The sequence below is a fragment of the Nyctereutes procyonoides genome, unplaced genomic scaffold, assembly GCF_905146905.1.
Source record: "Nyctereutes procyonoides isolate TBG_1078 unplaced genomic scaffold, NYPRO_anot_genome, whole genome shotgun sequence".
In the NCBI taxonomy this organism is placed as follows: Eukaryota; Metazoa; Chordata; class Mammalia; order Carnivora; family Canidae; genus Nyctereutes; species Nyctereutes procyonoides.
Genome location: NW_026575121.1, coordinates 18,193,271 through 18,211,584, shown reverse-complemented (window position 1 = coordinate 18,211,584; position 18,314 = coordinate 18,193,271).

The window sequence follows — 18,314 nt, the reverse complement described above, 5'->3', positions numbered from 1 at the left end:
AATTATTATATCATTGATAATAATGTTTACCATTACAATTATATTAATCATCATTTAACAAAATGGAAGCTCTTTTCTAGACCTTGTAGATAATCAATTACAGAAAATCAAAAGACTACACAAAATTGTATAGATTCACTGCAACTGTGAATATATCATACTTTGATTTTATATAATCTGTGAAAACTATAGCATGATGATGACACTAGGGGCTAGTAAGAAATTGTATCCTAAGTCCAAATGTTTTATTATATACCAAAGGCAGTTCTTACAAACTAATAATGTAATTGGTACTTTATATTTACCATTAGAAATAGGTTGGAGGAATACTCTTCCTCTAATTAGAGTAGGTTTCCTATAAGATTATAGATATTGATATCTCCCAGCCTAATACCTCCTGATATTTGTATCCTTTTTTCTCGGTGTAATAAACTCTCATTTTTATGTTGTTTATGTTGTAGAATTCTCAACTGTCCAAGCTTCCAGCCAATTCCTCTGGTTTTATTGTGTGACTATTTCTCAGTTATTCATTTTCAGATCTCTGTATTGTTCTCCTGACATACTTCCACTGATACATTTTACCTGACTGTATCTTCTTAGTTCTTAAAGTGACTTTTACCAGATTTGGAACCCAGTACACACTTCATAATCCACTTGCCTTTGTTTTTGAGACATTTTATGTGTGTGACATTTCCTTATATGTCCAACTTGGGTCAGATTTGCTAAGTGACTCCATCTACAAGCTCTCTACATCATCTACAACCTTGAGTTTAAGAGACCTGGCATCTTCCAGCATAGTGTACATCACTAGTCTTTTCAACTTACTTTCATTACATTGTGAACAGTATTGTATCCAGAATCAGACTATCATCCTTTCCCCTGGGCCATATGATTCAGTAATATTCTTTTCTATGCATGAAAAAAAAATCAGCTTTCTTTAAATAAAACATATACTTTTGTTCACATTTCATTGATTCCCTTCTTTAATATCTCCTTTAGGAAATTCATTTTGGAACTCATCTAAATACACTAAAACCAATAAAATAAATCAAGGCTTTCTAGATATAACATCTACTTTCAAATGATATGCTGAAGCACATCTCTCTATATCACATTATTCTCTGGGTGAGGGGCATCCCTAGCATTACTGCTATTCCTAATGAAAACCTTGGCATGATTATATTAATAATTTAGAAGCAAAGGGGAAGAGTTGCTTGGTTTCATTTAGCTGTTCATTTTGATTAGGGTTTAGTCAAAGCCCAAACCACAGTAGATCATGTCCTCTTAACTATACACATACACATGATTGTTGCACATTACTAAAAATTCTTTCTCTTAAATTTTCTTAAATATTCCACTTGGCTAGGGAATACTATAACTGTATAGAACTTTTCAAATGAGAAGTATAGGCCTATCCCCAGGGTCAACCAAGGATACATATTTAGAAATCCTTCCTCTCAGTGGGTTTTGCTATACATTTCCTTCCGTTTTCATATGTGCATATTTTTAATGCCTTTGCCAACCCAACCAATCAGAGTCCTGGCTCTCTTATTTTGCCTCAGATGTTATGCTAATCTGGAGAAGATTTTAGTTCCTTTAGGCTGTTCAAAGGTAGAGTTTTTCAAGACATGGAAAACTTTCTCTTACTAATATGACTTTCCAAACAAAAATCTTAAAATCTGATTTTTACCAACAGAATCTCCAAGTCAAACACACCATTTTCTTGGTTATATTTATGCTTCTTATAGGATAATACTAAAATGCTTTTATGAAAATAGGATCTTAGTCTAAAACCTTTCCTCCTCATCAACAGCTTCAAGTCCTTATAGCAAAATTGTGGTGAACGGCTATACTAACATAACTCCGTCATTTTTCTCTACCTTCATAAACATTTATCCCCAGCATGGTGAAAAGAAGAAAGGGAAAGAAAAAAAGGTGTATAAAAGTTGAAGAAAAATATATCCTACCATATGTGTTACCTGGAAAAGGAAGAACTACAAACAAGGCAATAAAATAATTTATGTTAGCAGACATTACAGCTTAAGCCCTTTACATTTTTTGGTGTAATTTATGGTGACATTTAGGCATGTGTATGTCTTTCAAATTTGCTTATAGTGTTGTGTTTTCAAGGGTAACAACATATATAAGTCAAAGAACACCATTAATATTCTTGGGAAACAATTCACCCATCAGTCTTTCAGCTTTTTGCCTGCCTTACAAGCAGAGACACAAACTTTGTTTCTTCTGGACTGTCATTGCAAGGATGTCAGTAGAGAGAATATTTGAAACAAAGATATTGCGTCTCCTTCTGGAATAAGGGGCAGGCAAGCTTACTTCCAAATATAAAAGATCTGTTTTCCCTAAACTTAGTATTCTTCTACTGTAATACATGCCATTGTATGTGCAGATATCACCTAGACCACTTTGTGTCACTTTGTTGAGAAACCACATCAAATGCTGATATCCTGGTCACTATTACAGTCATGACAGGTTGTATAATGTCTCTGACCCAGATATCTCATGTCTTCTGCCAGCATTGGGGAAAAAACTGAGGCAGACTGACTTGTGAGCTTGTAAGTAGGACACAATCTCAGACTCTTCGCTCATCTTAACAAATATTTGAGGTTTAATCTATCTGTAATTATAATGACCTACCAGAAAACAGAAATGGGCTTTTGTTGACATAAAATGGCTAGCATTTATTTTCTCTCTGTTTATATGTGGAACAATCAACTTAAAACCATTTCTTAGCAGCTTTTAATAAGTATTTTAAAATTATGGTAAGACTCCTTTATACTGCAGAAGGATACAATCACAGATATTTGATATAGAAGTCAGATAAATAAAATCTGTGCTTTTCTCACATTCTTTTTTAGTAGTATTTGATAGATATTACAATGCTCACTTCCTAACTCGGTGATGGCAGGGAAGATAGAAAAAAAAAAGAGAGAGAGAGAGAAAGAATGACCTGATCAAAACTCCTTGTAAACATATTCATCAATCTTCAGGATGGTATTTTTTAATACAAAGTTAAAATGTATGGATTTATGGAGCACAGACTTATAGAAAATATTAATGTCAGCTAAGTAATTATCAGAGTATAATATGTCTATTTTTATGACTAGTTTTTTGTGTACATCATATTATGTGCATTATTTAAAGACTTCATCTGTTATATCTGAACCAAGATATTACTTATATGAGGAAAAACGAACTATGGAGCTGAGTAGAAAGCTTTCAACTTTTCACCATTGATTATGATGCATTTGTCATAGGTGGTCTTTATTATGTTGGGGTACATCATCTAATTGCTCTTAAAGGGTTACCAAAAATTTCAATATTTCTAAACCCAACAGTCAATTATCAGTGTTCTATTGCTTAAGCTATAAATAGCATTTACTCAAATTGACAATTCTGTTCTTTTTGAAACTCTTATTTCTTTTTTTTTTTTTGAAACTCTTATTTCAATCAACTTTAAGAATATCACACTTTATTGACTGGCCTGCTTCTCTGAAAGTAACTTCCTCACTTACTTTTCTAATTTTCTATTCCTTTCCTGGAGAAGATACAGATAGAAACAATAATAAAGCCATTGGAGTGGCAAAATAATCTTTCCTCAGTAAAGATGGAGTGATGTGATTTTACTTTTATAAGGTGAGATATCATGACAATTTTCTCACCTTACCTAAGAATTATATTAATTGTTTTGCTCCCCAAAAAAACATATTCCACAGAAACTGATTTCTTTCTATGTGAGGGCCATTATCTGTTCTTCTTAGTCAATGCAAAATACTTATAAAATAGATGATGAAGAAAAGAAGGTAGCTCTGATGAGATACATGCATTTCAAACAGTAAGATATAAGTCCAATGCATAAACTGGAGCCACCTCACTTAAATTTCTGGGTGTGATAAAACATTCTTTTAAACTTTGAAGGACAAATTCCTACAGCTTGCAAGTTCGGCATTTAGAAATTGGGTCTCTTTTGATCTGGAATTAATATATTAATCTATTATTTATTTATAAATATAAATTTATAAATTTATATTTATAAATTTATGTGTCCTAGACCAGTTCACTCAAATGGCTACCAACTTTGAATAAGACAGGAAGCAAAAGTAGTTTATTTAGCACATTCAGGCTGCAACACAAGTAGCTTTGGCACTTGGTGTTTATGAAAAAACGTGTAAATTATTATCAAAGAATTATCTGATTTGGGAGCTCTCTTGATCCTGTGGCAAATTTCTATGAGAAAATCACAGTGGATGATTTTGAACTGTAAATAAAGCTATAACTTCTTAGGCTTAGGGAAAATAATCATGAAAATAATCATTTTCCCTTAAAGAAAAGCTATTAGACTGCTATGGGACTTTTTAATAATATTTAAAGCCTAATTATAGACTACCAGGTGAGCAACTGACTGTCATAGACTGGATATTCATAAACAACAAGCTGTGAATTAGGAAATGCCCAGGAGTGCTTCATCTTCCAAAAGTCAGAGTACATATTTACTCGTAGAAAATTGTGGAGCAGTTATTTGTGTAAATGTGACTATTATATCTTAAATTTTGTCATATATATATATATATATATTTATATATATATATATATATATATATATATATATATATATATATATATATTTAACCTCCCCAAACTTGGCAAATTAATTGTTGAGACTTCTGAAAAGTAAATATTTATCTTTGGTCTTCAGAGGTCAGCCAGCCCTGGATCTGTATGAGCAGCGACTCATGACAAGAAACTTTACAGAAGAGGCATATCAATAGAACCTTCGAGATAGCCCAGAGTGTTAGAAAAGTTTTATTCTGTATGACTATAACTCTCAAGGCCCATTCTGTGCACAATATTTACAATACTGAAAATAAATAAAATTATCCAGTCTTTGGATTTATTTAGCCTCTCCAGAATCTATTCAATGAACTCATTAAGAGAAGATCCGTGATAACATTGATGGGGTCTATTTATGAGTTCAAATATAAACGACTTCTTCCCAAATCTGACCATGCCATCCACATTTACATTTAATAAAGTAAACTTTTCTACTGACATTAAAAAGGAAAATAATTATTTTAATAAATCAGACATAATTAAAAATTCAGCAAATATTAGAAGGGAGAAGAAAAATATGTAAAAGTTTGTGCCAAAACATCTAGAAACCAAGTGGAAAAAATAGTGTTGTAAAAATATATATTGACACAACTAACTCAAGAAGAGAAAAACTGAATGAATACATAATAATTAAATGAATGGACTAAATAGTTGAAACTTTCCTCAGAGAAACAATCAACTTAGAAGAGTTTTAAGGCAAGTTCTAACAAATACCCAATAAAAGGATAAATGCAATTTTACCCAATTTTTTCATAAATTAGAGGAGAAACTATTCCCCAACTCATTTTATTAGGCTATTAAAACTCTGATACCAAAACCATGCAAAGATTTCTTTTTTGAAGTAGCTTTGGATTAAAGCATAAAGATTTACCCTTGGAGACAGAACAAGGTTTAGGAACAAAGGGCCAAGATTTTAGTCTAGACTCCATTATTAACTATGTGACATTGAGCAAGTCATTTCTCTAGGTATGTTTCCTCATTATAGTATTACAAGGTTGTTTGCGTAAGTCAATATGTAATAAAGTTTTTGCAGTATACACCATTATATGAGTACATAGTATGTATTATAATTATTGAAAGGGTAGGAAGAACATGAAAACTTTCTTAACAGAAACAACTCAAGAGATAAGGAATAGTAGGAAATCCAAAGACCTAAAAGATAAAAGGTCCAAAAGATTAAAAGATCTATGAACTAAAAGGCTTGAAATTTGCTTTTGCCAAGGATTTTTAGAAGACATAAAAGCTATTTGAACCTTAGAGACCCATTGTAAGTGCATTAAAAATATGGTTCCTGATACTAAAGGAAAAAAAAAAAACCTGAATAAGGTTTGAAGAAGTCTGAGACTATTTCAGAGTTAGAAAAAGAAATTCTTTTAGATAGGCCAATGACAAGAAATCATTGCTCTGATTCCAGTCTTGGGCACAGATAGTCACAATTCAGTTAATTCATGGTTCTCTGTGTTATTCAGGTGGAAATAAAAGCCATTTCAGCAAATAGTTAGCTACTATGACGAAAACACACACCATCTTAAAGGGTAAATTGAAATATATTCAGTTCATTTTAATACAATGCTTTAATTTTGAAGAACTAGCAAAAATTCTATATAGGGTAGAAGAAGGAGAGAAGAGATCCCTGAGGAAATCTTGGCTAAATGAGGTCTAGCTTGCTGTATTGACAAACACAGAAAAATAAATAATCATTGTGCTGAGTTGCAAACTTAATGATGAAAGTCATAGGGACCAAACTTAAGTCAAATTGTTTATATATATTATATATAATATATAGGTCCCATTGACCTATATATTTTGAATAATTTGGTTACAATATGTTATAAATCACAGAACAATCATAATGATCTACAGTGATTTTTAAAATGCTATATTAAGAATCTAGACAAATTTGGCTTATCATCTATTTTTATATTTGTAACTAAAGTGTCAATCAATGATACTTAGGACAATTAATGTCCCCTAGCTCATCCCATTTATTTAAATGCTGTAGTTTTAAAACTACTGGGAAGAGTCTATTGAAGTCCAATCTGCCTTGTCCAAGACTTTCAATTCCACTCCATTATGGGGATCCTAAGGTTCTAAGAAATCATTGTTGTAGCAATGAATGAGAAGAGATAAAAATCTACCTCCGGCCTATCTTGATGCATTATCTTTGAAAGAAAATTGCTGGCAAGTAGGAAGAGTTTGTCTTAGTGTGTCATGTGAGTAGAAAAACTGAGGTGATCTGCTCTCCCAGGGTTGCACACAGTGGAAAAACTCCAGGGCCCTTCAATTTCATTCTTTCCATTCCTGATTACTTCTCAAACATAACATGGTATATATTTGAGAATTGGCAAGCCTGTGATCCTTTACAGTATAACATCACTTGCAAGTCATGCAATATTCAGAATGGTAGAAAATTAAGTGTACAGTAGTAGAATATTTGACTACTGAAAAAGAAGATTCTCTCTAAGCTATTAAGTTGTCCCTGTGGATTTGGTAAACTTTTTGCCTGCTGCTCTGGTCGATTTGGGAATGCTGAAGCAGAACTATCTTGGCAAAAAGCAAATCCCTAAGCATCTTGTTTGTTCAGGTGGCATTGATGTCTAGGCTTGGATTAGAGGCATAAATCCTTCTTCAGGACTTACTGAGTTCAAACATAAAACTACTTCTCAGAGTTGATAGTCACCCACTACTTTATGTACCCCAAATCATGGCCTTTCTTCCCTCTACATGGATTTTTTTTTTATTTTTGTACTACATTTTCCTTTCAGGGAAGCAAACATGATTTTCAGGGATGTCCCATTGACCTACTGTACTCAAGGTGCGAATTTTCAGAGATTTCCAGTCTCTCTGGAAATAATTCATTTTTTTCTACTCATGCCATGTATTATAGAATAAAACATAGGATTTGTGGTATGGTAGGGTAAACAATAACAACAAATAAAACAAGCACTTCTGTGGTATGTTCCTTTTACTATATAAAGATCATTGAGAAAAAGTCCAATAGAGTAAATATATCTGGTTTTACCATAATAATAAAGGTGCCCTGAGATGCTTTATATAGTAAAAGAATGTCTTTATAACAAAATCTTTAAGAGATGGTAGTAATTATTTTTAGAAGTAAATGGAAAATTCTGCTTTATTTCCATATTATTAATGTTAGTAAAAAGAATTTTATTGCATATGACATAGTATCATAAAATATTTAACAGGAGCTACCTGCTTATCTGAGTAGTATGGTGAATTCTCTGCTTTTCTGTAGTGACTAATGATACCGAGCATCACTATCACTCCTTTTCCCCTACCTGCAGCCTCTGGGGACAACAGTTCAACTTTCTGTTACTATGAATTTAACTTAGTGTTTTTTAGATTTCCCATATAAGTGAGATCATGCAGTGTTTGTCATCTTTGTCTGGTTTATTTCACTTAGCACAATGTACTCAAGATTCATCCAGGTTGTCACAAATGGCAGGATTTCCATCTTTTTAAAGGCTGAATAATACCATTGAATATATGTATACATATTTTATTTTTATGTGGGTGTAGTTGACATACATGTTACATTAGTTTCAAGTAAACAACACATTGATTCAACATCTCTATACATTATGCTATGCTCACCACAAGTGGAGCTACCACCTGTCAGCATACAACACTATTACAATACTTTTGACTATATTCCCTATACTGTGCCTTTTATTCATGACTTACTCATTCTAACCGACCACTCTCCTTCACCCATTTTGTTCATCCTCCCACCTACCTTTCCTCACCAGTTTGTTTTCTGTATTTAAGGGTCTGATTCTGCTTTTTGTTTGTTTTTCATTTGTTTTGTTTTTTAGATTCCACATATGAATGAAATCATCTGCATATCATACTTTATCCACTCATCTCTTGGCCCCACTGGGAGTAAATTTTAAAAAGATAAGATTGTGAAAAGAACTAATAAAGGAGAGGATTCACCATACTACTTCATATAATGTGGATTTAGCGTATACTAAGAGAGCTCATCTTAGCCTTAGAAATAGTATGTTCCTGAGATAGTGCACCTTGTAGTTTCTTTGGCATGGCTTATCAGAAGGAATTACAGATATTACAAAGATGGAATAGGTTGTATGATTCTATTCCCTGCGGCCTCTGAAAGACATTTGGGCCAAGGATTCTTAGCTCCTATCTTACACAAAGGAAGAGAGATTTAATAACATATGTTTTCTACCGGTGAAATTACTCAATTTGTTCTTAGACCTTGAAGTTAATAAAAATTATTAAAATTCATACTAACAAGGACTTGAATGATTAATGAGCAAAGTACAATGAAAAAAAACCCCTAAGGAAGATAAAAAACCACAGAATTAAAAATCATATATAAATCGCTTTTGGTATTAATAGATAAAATCTGTTAGGTCAGATTGGCAAAGCATACTTAAATTACAATAACCCAGTGAATTGAGTTATTAAAAGAAATTTAAAGACAAATGGTCAAACTTCTGGTTCAGATAACATTAAAAATAGTGTTCTACTAGTATACTTCCAGATATAAATATAAGCCTGATCTTTCAAGAGACCTTTTAGTTGACTCAGGAAGAAAACTTTGATCTTTCCTTAAAAGTTACATGATCAATAAAATCTATCAGGCTAAAGCACATAAAAAAGAAAATGTTAGCAAAAAATATATATATAGTGGTACTCACATTATTAATGTACTAAAGTTTGTTGAGATAATCAATGAACATCATGAAAGATGTTATGGGGGAAGAAACAACTGTTGATAACTAATTAGATCGTAGGCAGAGCACTGAGTATTCTTGCAAGAAAAATATCTCAGAGGTAATTATCTCCATTTTCTAAATAAGAAAACAGGTTAAAAATAGTAGATAAGTAGATTTCTGAAGATCGGTCATTTATTAAGGGGCATAGTTTAAATTCAAGCCAACAACTGCTTAATTTCAGCTTTCATGTTTTTTTTTCTGATAAACAATTATTTCTATAAATTGACCCTTAATAAACGTAAAGTTTTAAAATTGTAAACCTGATAGATTTCTTCTATTCATATCAAACAATGGCTTCATTAATTAAATAAATGTCAACCTTTGGTGTTGCTAATAAGTATAAATCTAATCACTGTTCTAAGGAAAATAAGATGAATGGATAAAGAAGATGTGGTTTATGTATACAATGGAATATTACTCAGCCATTAGAAACAACAAATACCCACCATTTTCTTCAACGTGGATGGAACTGGAGGGTATTATGCTGAGTGAAATAAGTCCATTGGAGAAGGACAAACATTATATGGTCTCATTCATTTGGGGAATATAAAAAAATAGTGAAAGGGAATAAAGGGGAAAGGAGAAAAAATAAGTGGGAAATATCAGAAAGGGAGACAGAACATGAAAGACTCCTAACTCTGGGAAACGAAGTAGGGGTGGTGGAAGGGGAGGGGTGTGGGGGTGACTGGGTGACGGGCACTGAGGTGGGCACTTGACGGGATGAGCACTGGGTGTTATTCTGCATGTTGACAAATTGAACACCAATAAAAAATAAATTTATTTTTTAAAAAAAGACAAAAAAAGACTTGCAAGAGGTTTCATTTATATGAGAGTTAATGGAAAACCTTTTTTGAAGAAGAGACAATGAAAGAGCTTAAGGCTATTTTAGGAGTAAAGATTCTCAGTTTCAGGCAACAAAAGCTGACTGTGGGCGATTAGAACACAAACAGACTTTATGGAAGGGAAATCTAGTGTTTACTGAATCTCTTGGAAGTCTGGAGAACAGGCCTTAGACATCACAGTCGGATCAAGCCCCAAATGAGATTATGCTAGTGTTCCAGAGAATATAGATGACTGTCTCTGAGCACCAGTGGCTTGTAGCATCAGCCGTGACACTGGTCCCATCACATGGCCACAGCACCAATGCACTGCCATGCATTGACTGTTGCAGATGCATGGCAGTGAATCAGATGCCCTGCTGCTGTTGTTGTCATCCATCTTTGTTATGATTCTGTAGGTTTCTTACCTTTTCCTACTAATATTCTATCAGACTGGCAGAGAGAAAAGTCCCTTTTCTGGTTTCAAGGAACAAACTTGGGTGCCTGGCATGTTCCCTATATGTACTTTATTTTTTTTTTTCCTATATGTACTTTAAAAGGCTTTAGCAGTGTCACACACAATTTGATATCATTTGTTTTAATTATTATTCAATTCAAATTTATTCTAGTTTTTATTAGAATTTTTATGAGAAGTATTAGAATTATTAGAATTTTTTAAGATTTTAGAATGCAAATCTAAATTTTTTTTAAAAAAGTTTTATCTTCTGGCCTATAAGTTATTTAGGAGTATGCATTCTAGTTTTCAAACAGATGGGATTTCTGTAACTATTATTATTGTTATTGCTTTGTGACTGCCTTCTAAAATGACTTTCTTTTGTTGGATGAGATTTGTAACATACATTTTTAAATTTTGTGAGACTTGTTCTATTACTTACTATGGGGTCAATTATTTTGTATATGTACTACTTGTGAATGATAGAAATATTATATACCACAGGTGTAGAAAGCAGTTTTTTATATATGTCCCTTAAATCAAGTTTGTTCATCACATTGTCCAAATCCTTTATAACCAAACCACTCTTATTTCACTTTAGTCTTTATGAAAGAAAGAAGTATATTAAAAATATTTCGTAATAATCATGGAACTATTCATTTCTCTTTGGGGTTTTCTTACTGTTTCTTCAAATACTTTCAGGCTATTTTATTTGATACATTCAAAGCTAATTTACTAGGAATTGTTAACATTGTTCAAGTGTATTGAAATTTCTGTCAATATGTATCACTCTCTCTGATAAACATTTGACCATTGATGCATTATTATAACTATTAAACCAAGTATTTCTCTGCCCAAATTCATCCTCTTGCCTGTTTGGTGAAAAGGAATAGATGTCCCTCCCTTAAACATTTACTTTTTCTTTGGCTACATTAAGCTTGGTTGGGGGTGGGGGGAGGGGTGGTCCTGGAGAAACACAAGGAGTAGAGTTTACTCACTTGACAAGTTCCTATAGCATGTGTGGCTTGTCCCCAGTCCCTGGCCCCTGTAGCATGCGTGGTTTCCTCGTTTCCTCAGGGCACAGTGTTCCTCAGTACACAGTGGCCAACCCTTTCTCCCCAGCATCTACCTTGGGCTGTTAGATAACAAAGATCCTCTGGTCTTTCCTAAGTAGTCTAGAGGGCAGATTTCCTGCAAACCCCTACTGCAGTACCACTGATTTCTCTCTCTTTTTTTTTTAAAGATTTATTTATTTATTTATTTATTTATTTATTTATTTATTTATTTATTTATTTATTTATGATAGACATATATATATAGAGAGAGGCCGGGACACAGGAGGAGGGAGAAGCAGGCTCCCTGCCAGGACCCCCACGTGAGACTGGATCCCGATCCGGGACTCCAGGATCACGCCCTGGGCCAAAGGCAGGCGCTAAACCCCTGAGCCACCCAGGAATCCCCTGATTTCTCTGCCTTTCAAAGAGCCATGGAATGCCAGCCACAACGATTGTGTTCTCAGTCTTGGGTTACAGAGTGCTCTTCCTTCAGTGCTAGATATCAGTCCTATGGGTAGTGGATATTCCTTATATCCGATATTCCTATATTTTTTAGAGTTCTCCTAGGTTGTTTTCTGATCCCTCATTACTCCAATACTCTGTTATACTTAATAATTCTTGATACTAAACTCCTCTTTTTCGAATTCCTGTGTAATTTCCTTTTTCTGTTTGGATGCAAATTGATATGCAATTTGTATTACTTAGCTAGGATTAGCATAATAAAATGCCATTGACTGGGTGACTTAAAAAAAAGTAAAATTTACTTTCTCACAGTTGGAAATCTGAGATCAGGGTGCCTGCAGGGTCAGACTGTGGTGAAAGCTTTCTTCCCGGCTGTTAGAAGGCAACTTTCTCTTGTGCCCTCACATGGGTGAGTTCTGCTGTTTCTTCCTCTTTTTATTTAGCGGCTCCAATTTGGTTTTTTTTTTTCCCATCATATCAGGGCACTACCCTTATGATTTCATTTAACTTTAATTACATTCTTAGAAACTCTATCTTCATTACCGTCACATGGAATGTTACGGCTTCAACATATGAAATGATGTGGGGGGTGCACAATTCAATCCACAGCACATATTTCTTTAAATTCATATTTGCCTGTATAACATTTTAAAATAATTTAAATTTAGAACTTTCTATACCTATATAAGAGCTATAATTTTATCTAGTCTACCAATAAATTTTTTTCATATTCCATATCTTTTCATAGATATTTTGAGGTAATATAAATATTCTTGGCAGCTTTTCTGTGGGGATTCTTTTTGACCTAATTTTAAAATGCATTATTCCAAATATTATGTATGTATGAATACATATATATATACACACACACATATATGTACACATATACACATATATATCTCCTTATTTTTTTTCCTTTTACTTAAGTGAACTTCCACCTGGGCCCTTCCTTAACTAAGTTGTAGGGTTGGGATTTGGGACTATACATAGTTTCAATTCACCCATGTGAGTGTCTGATTCTATTTGGGAGTCCTCTGGAGAGGACTATCAATAGATGAAGCATTAGTCTTTCAATGTGACAAGAATTTACTCTGGTTCAATCAGGGGATCCTCCTTCAAGGATCTGGACTTAAATCTGGAGTCTGATCTTAATAAAATGCTTCTCTTGTATTTTGTGTGTTGTACAAATAACTCATTAAAGTCTAGATTTCAGATCTTAAAGGAGGGGCAGGTACTCTCAGAGGGTATTCTAGTTTTACTGCTTGCTGGTTCTTCCAGATTGGCATTTTTCTTGAAGTTTTCAGCCTTTGGGGAATTCCTTTAATTTTCTATCAAGTCATCCATGTATTTTAAGAATGTCCTTTAAAAAAAAAAAGAATGTCCTTTTTATTTTATCTCATGTTTTACATGTGCTATTCCAAACGGAATTTACTGTACTGCCTTGTTCACGTATTATTCATTTCGTATTTTCTGCAGGTAATCTGTATTTTACTATTTTTTTCTGCATCCCTGGTCTTTTAGGTTTATAAATTCTCATCCTGAATTTTCCTATACATGTCATATTTTTTTTTACAGTTTAAACCTATTTTGGATAAAGCCAGGCTAGTACATACCTAATATATTGCAGCAGATTTTTAAACCAATATATATATTTCAAACACTAGAAGATTATAACCTGCTTTAGGTACCAAATCATATCTAGTTCATATTTGTAGCCTTGAGAATCAGCACAATGTCTTAAATGTTTATTGAACTAAATTGAATTTATAGCAATATTTGTTTATTTGTTTCTTCCCCCAAGGCTTCATTCTGAATAACTGAAACAAAGTAACAAATCTCTCAAGATTGCCATTTAAAGAATGAATTTTAAAAAGTGCATTAGGAATATAATTAAGTAAGTAGACTGATGGAAGATCATCTGTGCTCTTATACAGTCTCTTATCTTCTGACACCTGCTATTGAATATGAAATCCTAGGAAGAAAATCATTAATTTTTGAACTAGAAGCAAAGGACACTAAGCTGGAATGAGTGTGAGATTTTAATTCAACTCAGTCACTTTACAATTTAGTAAGTAGAGACAAAGTAGTTTGAGTGCTATTTAACTATATTGTACTAGAGTTCTGAACTTCCTATGTATATATATATATATGTATATATATATATATATATATATATATTTCTTGTGTTTCAGTTTACATAATGGTTTTTTACTAGATATGTTGCATTCTTTGTCATTTTATGCTTCAAAAAACATAATTATTTGGTGTTATCCCGTCTTATCAATATTCTTTTTGGTTGTAAACCCATAGATATAATGCAATAATGGTGCCATGAAAGACGGGAACATGCTTCTAGTGCTAAGCATCTAAGCACTTAAATTTAGTCAGGAAGAGGCTCCTATGACATTTTCTTTCATCCAAAGTGTTTTTCATTTTTCCAGTTTATTTTTATTATTTATTTTAAATTTCCTCAATCCTCACATTTAATGCCTGTCCTAGTCTTTATTATAGCCTTAGGCTCTGCTTTATATTTATAAGGTTTTTCAAACAATGCTTCTGTCATTTGCCTCCGATTTTGTCAAACTCAGGGATAGCTTTATTCAGCTGCAAACTCTTAAAAGACTCCAAGAGAATATTATCATGTGAATGAGCTTTAAATTCAATAAATCCAAAAAGGAAAACCTGTCTTGCAATTCAACCCTTTTCTTCCCCAACTTTTGAATTTCTTTCTCTGGTAAGGGTACAAATTTGGAATTTCTCTTTAACAATCTAATTTGCTTGATAGTTTTCATGTTTTCCTTTACAAATCATTTTTCTCTAAGTTTTAATTATCTATTATTTAAGCCAGAACCATGATCTAATTCATACATCACAGTTACAGAGGTAGTTTGCTACCAGTTTGCTGAGTAAATGATGGCCTCCCACTTTTATTTTTATTTTTTTTTTGGCCTCCCACTTTTAGTATAATGTTTTGTATCACTCATATTTTCAATGTATAATATGTTCATTGTCCCCAATAAAACCCAATTATATAACTTTTATAGAACCTAAATATCTATCCTTCATAACTAATGTCATTATTTATATATTTTATATATCCATAGAAGACAAAAAGTTATGTTAGAAATTTTAAACACAAAACATCTACTCAAAGAAATCAAATTATTTTTAGTAAGAGCATATTGGGAGGAGTGCAAGATTCTCTCTCCAGAAGATTAGAAAGCGAAGCATCAGTCATATTACTTATAGTTAAATGTGGGATTTTTCCAGTTGCAAGAAAAAATAAATCTATTTAGTCACTTATGTAAATCTAAATGCTCTATACCAATTTTAGGTGTTTTTGTTCCTTACACTAACAACTAGTTTACAACCAACAGGGAATTAGCCACTCAAAAGAATAGAATTGCTTTATAAAGAATTTTAAAAATTGCTTTTTACCAGGAGGTTTTTGGTCTGTACAGCCTAAATAAGTGGTTCCATGCCCACTAAAATATTCTTGAATAATATGCAACTTTTGCACTTTAGGTTTCCAGGGAACCCTATCTCCAGACAGCATCTTTCTACTGTTTCTATTGCTTGTCTCAGTTTCAGGGCTTTGCCCTAAAATTAAGCTCCTCAGGAATCACAGCTTGAATTTATATTTAACTAATTGGTTCCTATTCTAAAATTGAATTGTTCATGCCAAATTTGTATAATGAGAGAGTCATTTCCATACTGCTTCCATTCTTATCAACATTTCAGGCAAAATCTAGCAATAAACCTTAGACTCTCAGTTTTCCTCTGGACATTCTTGTCCAACCAGGTGAATTTTGGCATCCTGTAGGCCATATTAAGCAACAAAGAGAATAAAGGAAACACATGAGGAAAACAACAAACACATTTGTAACAAAACTACATGACAGGCAAAACCTGCAAACACACACACACACAAAAAAAAAAAAAAACCTGCAAACACCATATTTATTTAACTGCTGCTGAAAATATCTGAAATAAAAAATCATGAAAAGTCTCATGGGAAGTTGTTACAAAGGTCAAGTCAGTTAATGTGAAGAGTGACTTGGCTTCTGAAATTGCCAAAAATTTGAATCAAACAAATTTTCTCCAGATTGAGGGTAAGAGTATTCAGTATAGTGTTTGTCTAAATATATTTAAAATTAAGACAGAAGAATATCTGATACAACCCTTATCAATCAAGATTCATCCAGGAGACATAGTAATCTAAACACAAAAAGTTTAATATAAATAATTACTAGTCATAACAAAGCTATAACTTTAAAGATAAAATAAAACTCTAAGGAAAATCTTACAGTTTAGGAAGACTTCCTAAAGAAGGAGTCTCCTTCCCCAAGCTGGGATTTATATCTTTCTAGGGAAGGTGTGGTTGTAGCTTACAGGATGAGGAAAAGTACCCTGGGTTGCTAAGCCAGAGCTGGTTGACAGTCACTAGACAGCTTAATACACCAAATAAAAAAATGTAAGGATGGTAAGAGGAGAAGTGAAAGGGAGATAAGCTCACTGTTGTTTTATGATTAATGATTGCATGTAAAAGTATGTTCTCATTCATTTGGGGAATATAAATAACAGTGAAAGGGAATATAAGGGAAGGGAGAAGAAAAAGACTCCTAACTCGGGGAAATGAACTAGGGGTGGTAGAAGGGGAGGAGGGCGAGGGGTGAGGGTGACTGGGTGACGGGCACTGAGGGGGGCACTTGACGGGATGAGCACCGGGTGTTATTCTGTATGTTGGTAAATTGAACACCAACAAAAAATTAATTTATTAAAAAAAAGAAAAAAATAAATAAAAATCATATGCAGGGCAGCCCTGGTGGCTCAGCAGTTTAGCGCCACCTTCGGCCCAGGGTGGGATCCTGGAGACCTGGGATTGAGTCCCATGTCAGGCTCCCTGCGTGGAGCCTGCTGCTCCCTCTGCCTGTGTCTCTACCTATCTCTCTCTCTCTCTCTCTCTCTCTCTCTCTCTCTCTCTCTCTCATAAATAAATAAAGTCTTTTAAAAGAAATCATATGCAAAAAATTTAATGATTAAACAAATATAGTTAATGCTACTGAGTAAAATTAGAGGCTAGAAAGAGGGAGAAGACACATAGAGAGGATAATACAAATTACATATATATTGTTATTTCTTAGGAAAATTTTAAAAATATCGTATATTGGAAGTGTTAACTACTCTAAAATCATGCAATGTGTTACATTATGAAATTCATGGATTTTGTGACACACCCACTGCTATATTCCTTTTCTGTAAAGTGGGGCTCTTCATTGAATGTGACTTTATGTGAAATCCATGTTAATGGATCTTTCTCTCTTTTTTTTTAATTCTTTTCTCTACCATTTGTAATGGTAGTTGAAGAATTTCTAATTCTTTAAATGGCAACGATTTTTGCCAAGCTATAAGAGCCAGGAGTGCGCTAGTGTTGCTTCACAAATGGTTTTATTTAACTCAAAGAAACATGTTCTCCAATAAGTCATCTTTCTCTTATTCATCTTCATATTCCATTTCACTTGAATCAGTTATCTCCAAGTTAAAGCTCCTGATGGTACATGTTATTTCAGGGCTGCATCTCCTTGAATGTATAGTTCTGTTACTTACTTTACAAGAACTAGCACTTCCCAAGCTAGATTGTGTTATATCTTTACTGTTATTAATCTTAAGACCAGGAGGGGAGTTGAGGATAAAGCTTGAGGGGGTTACCAGTTTTTCCTGAAGGGGAAGCATTTTTCATCATCAATGAACAAAGAGGTAGTACCATCTTTTGTTAATTGGTTTTGGGATACTTTTTTTTTTTTTTTGGTTTTGGGATACTTCTATTTTATATATTTTACTCATCTGTTTTGGGCTCCTTCTTTTGGCTCAGAGGGTTACAAAAATTTCAGAGTTCAAAACTGTCAAAACATCAACCCAGATTTCCTTATCCCAGATTTTAAGATCCTGCTTTTTTTTCAATGAAGGCCTAACTTTGGTTAGAAGACCTATCAGGGTTGTGAATTCAACCTCTTCCGGTAATCTGTTAATCTTACAATTAAGTCCTGGTGCTGGTCCTTAGTTTTTCTGCCCTCCAGCTTCAGGAAATTTCTGTTCCTCTTAATACTATCTAGAAGACTCTCTGCTACCCTCA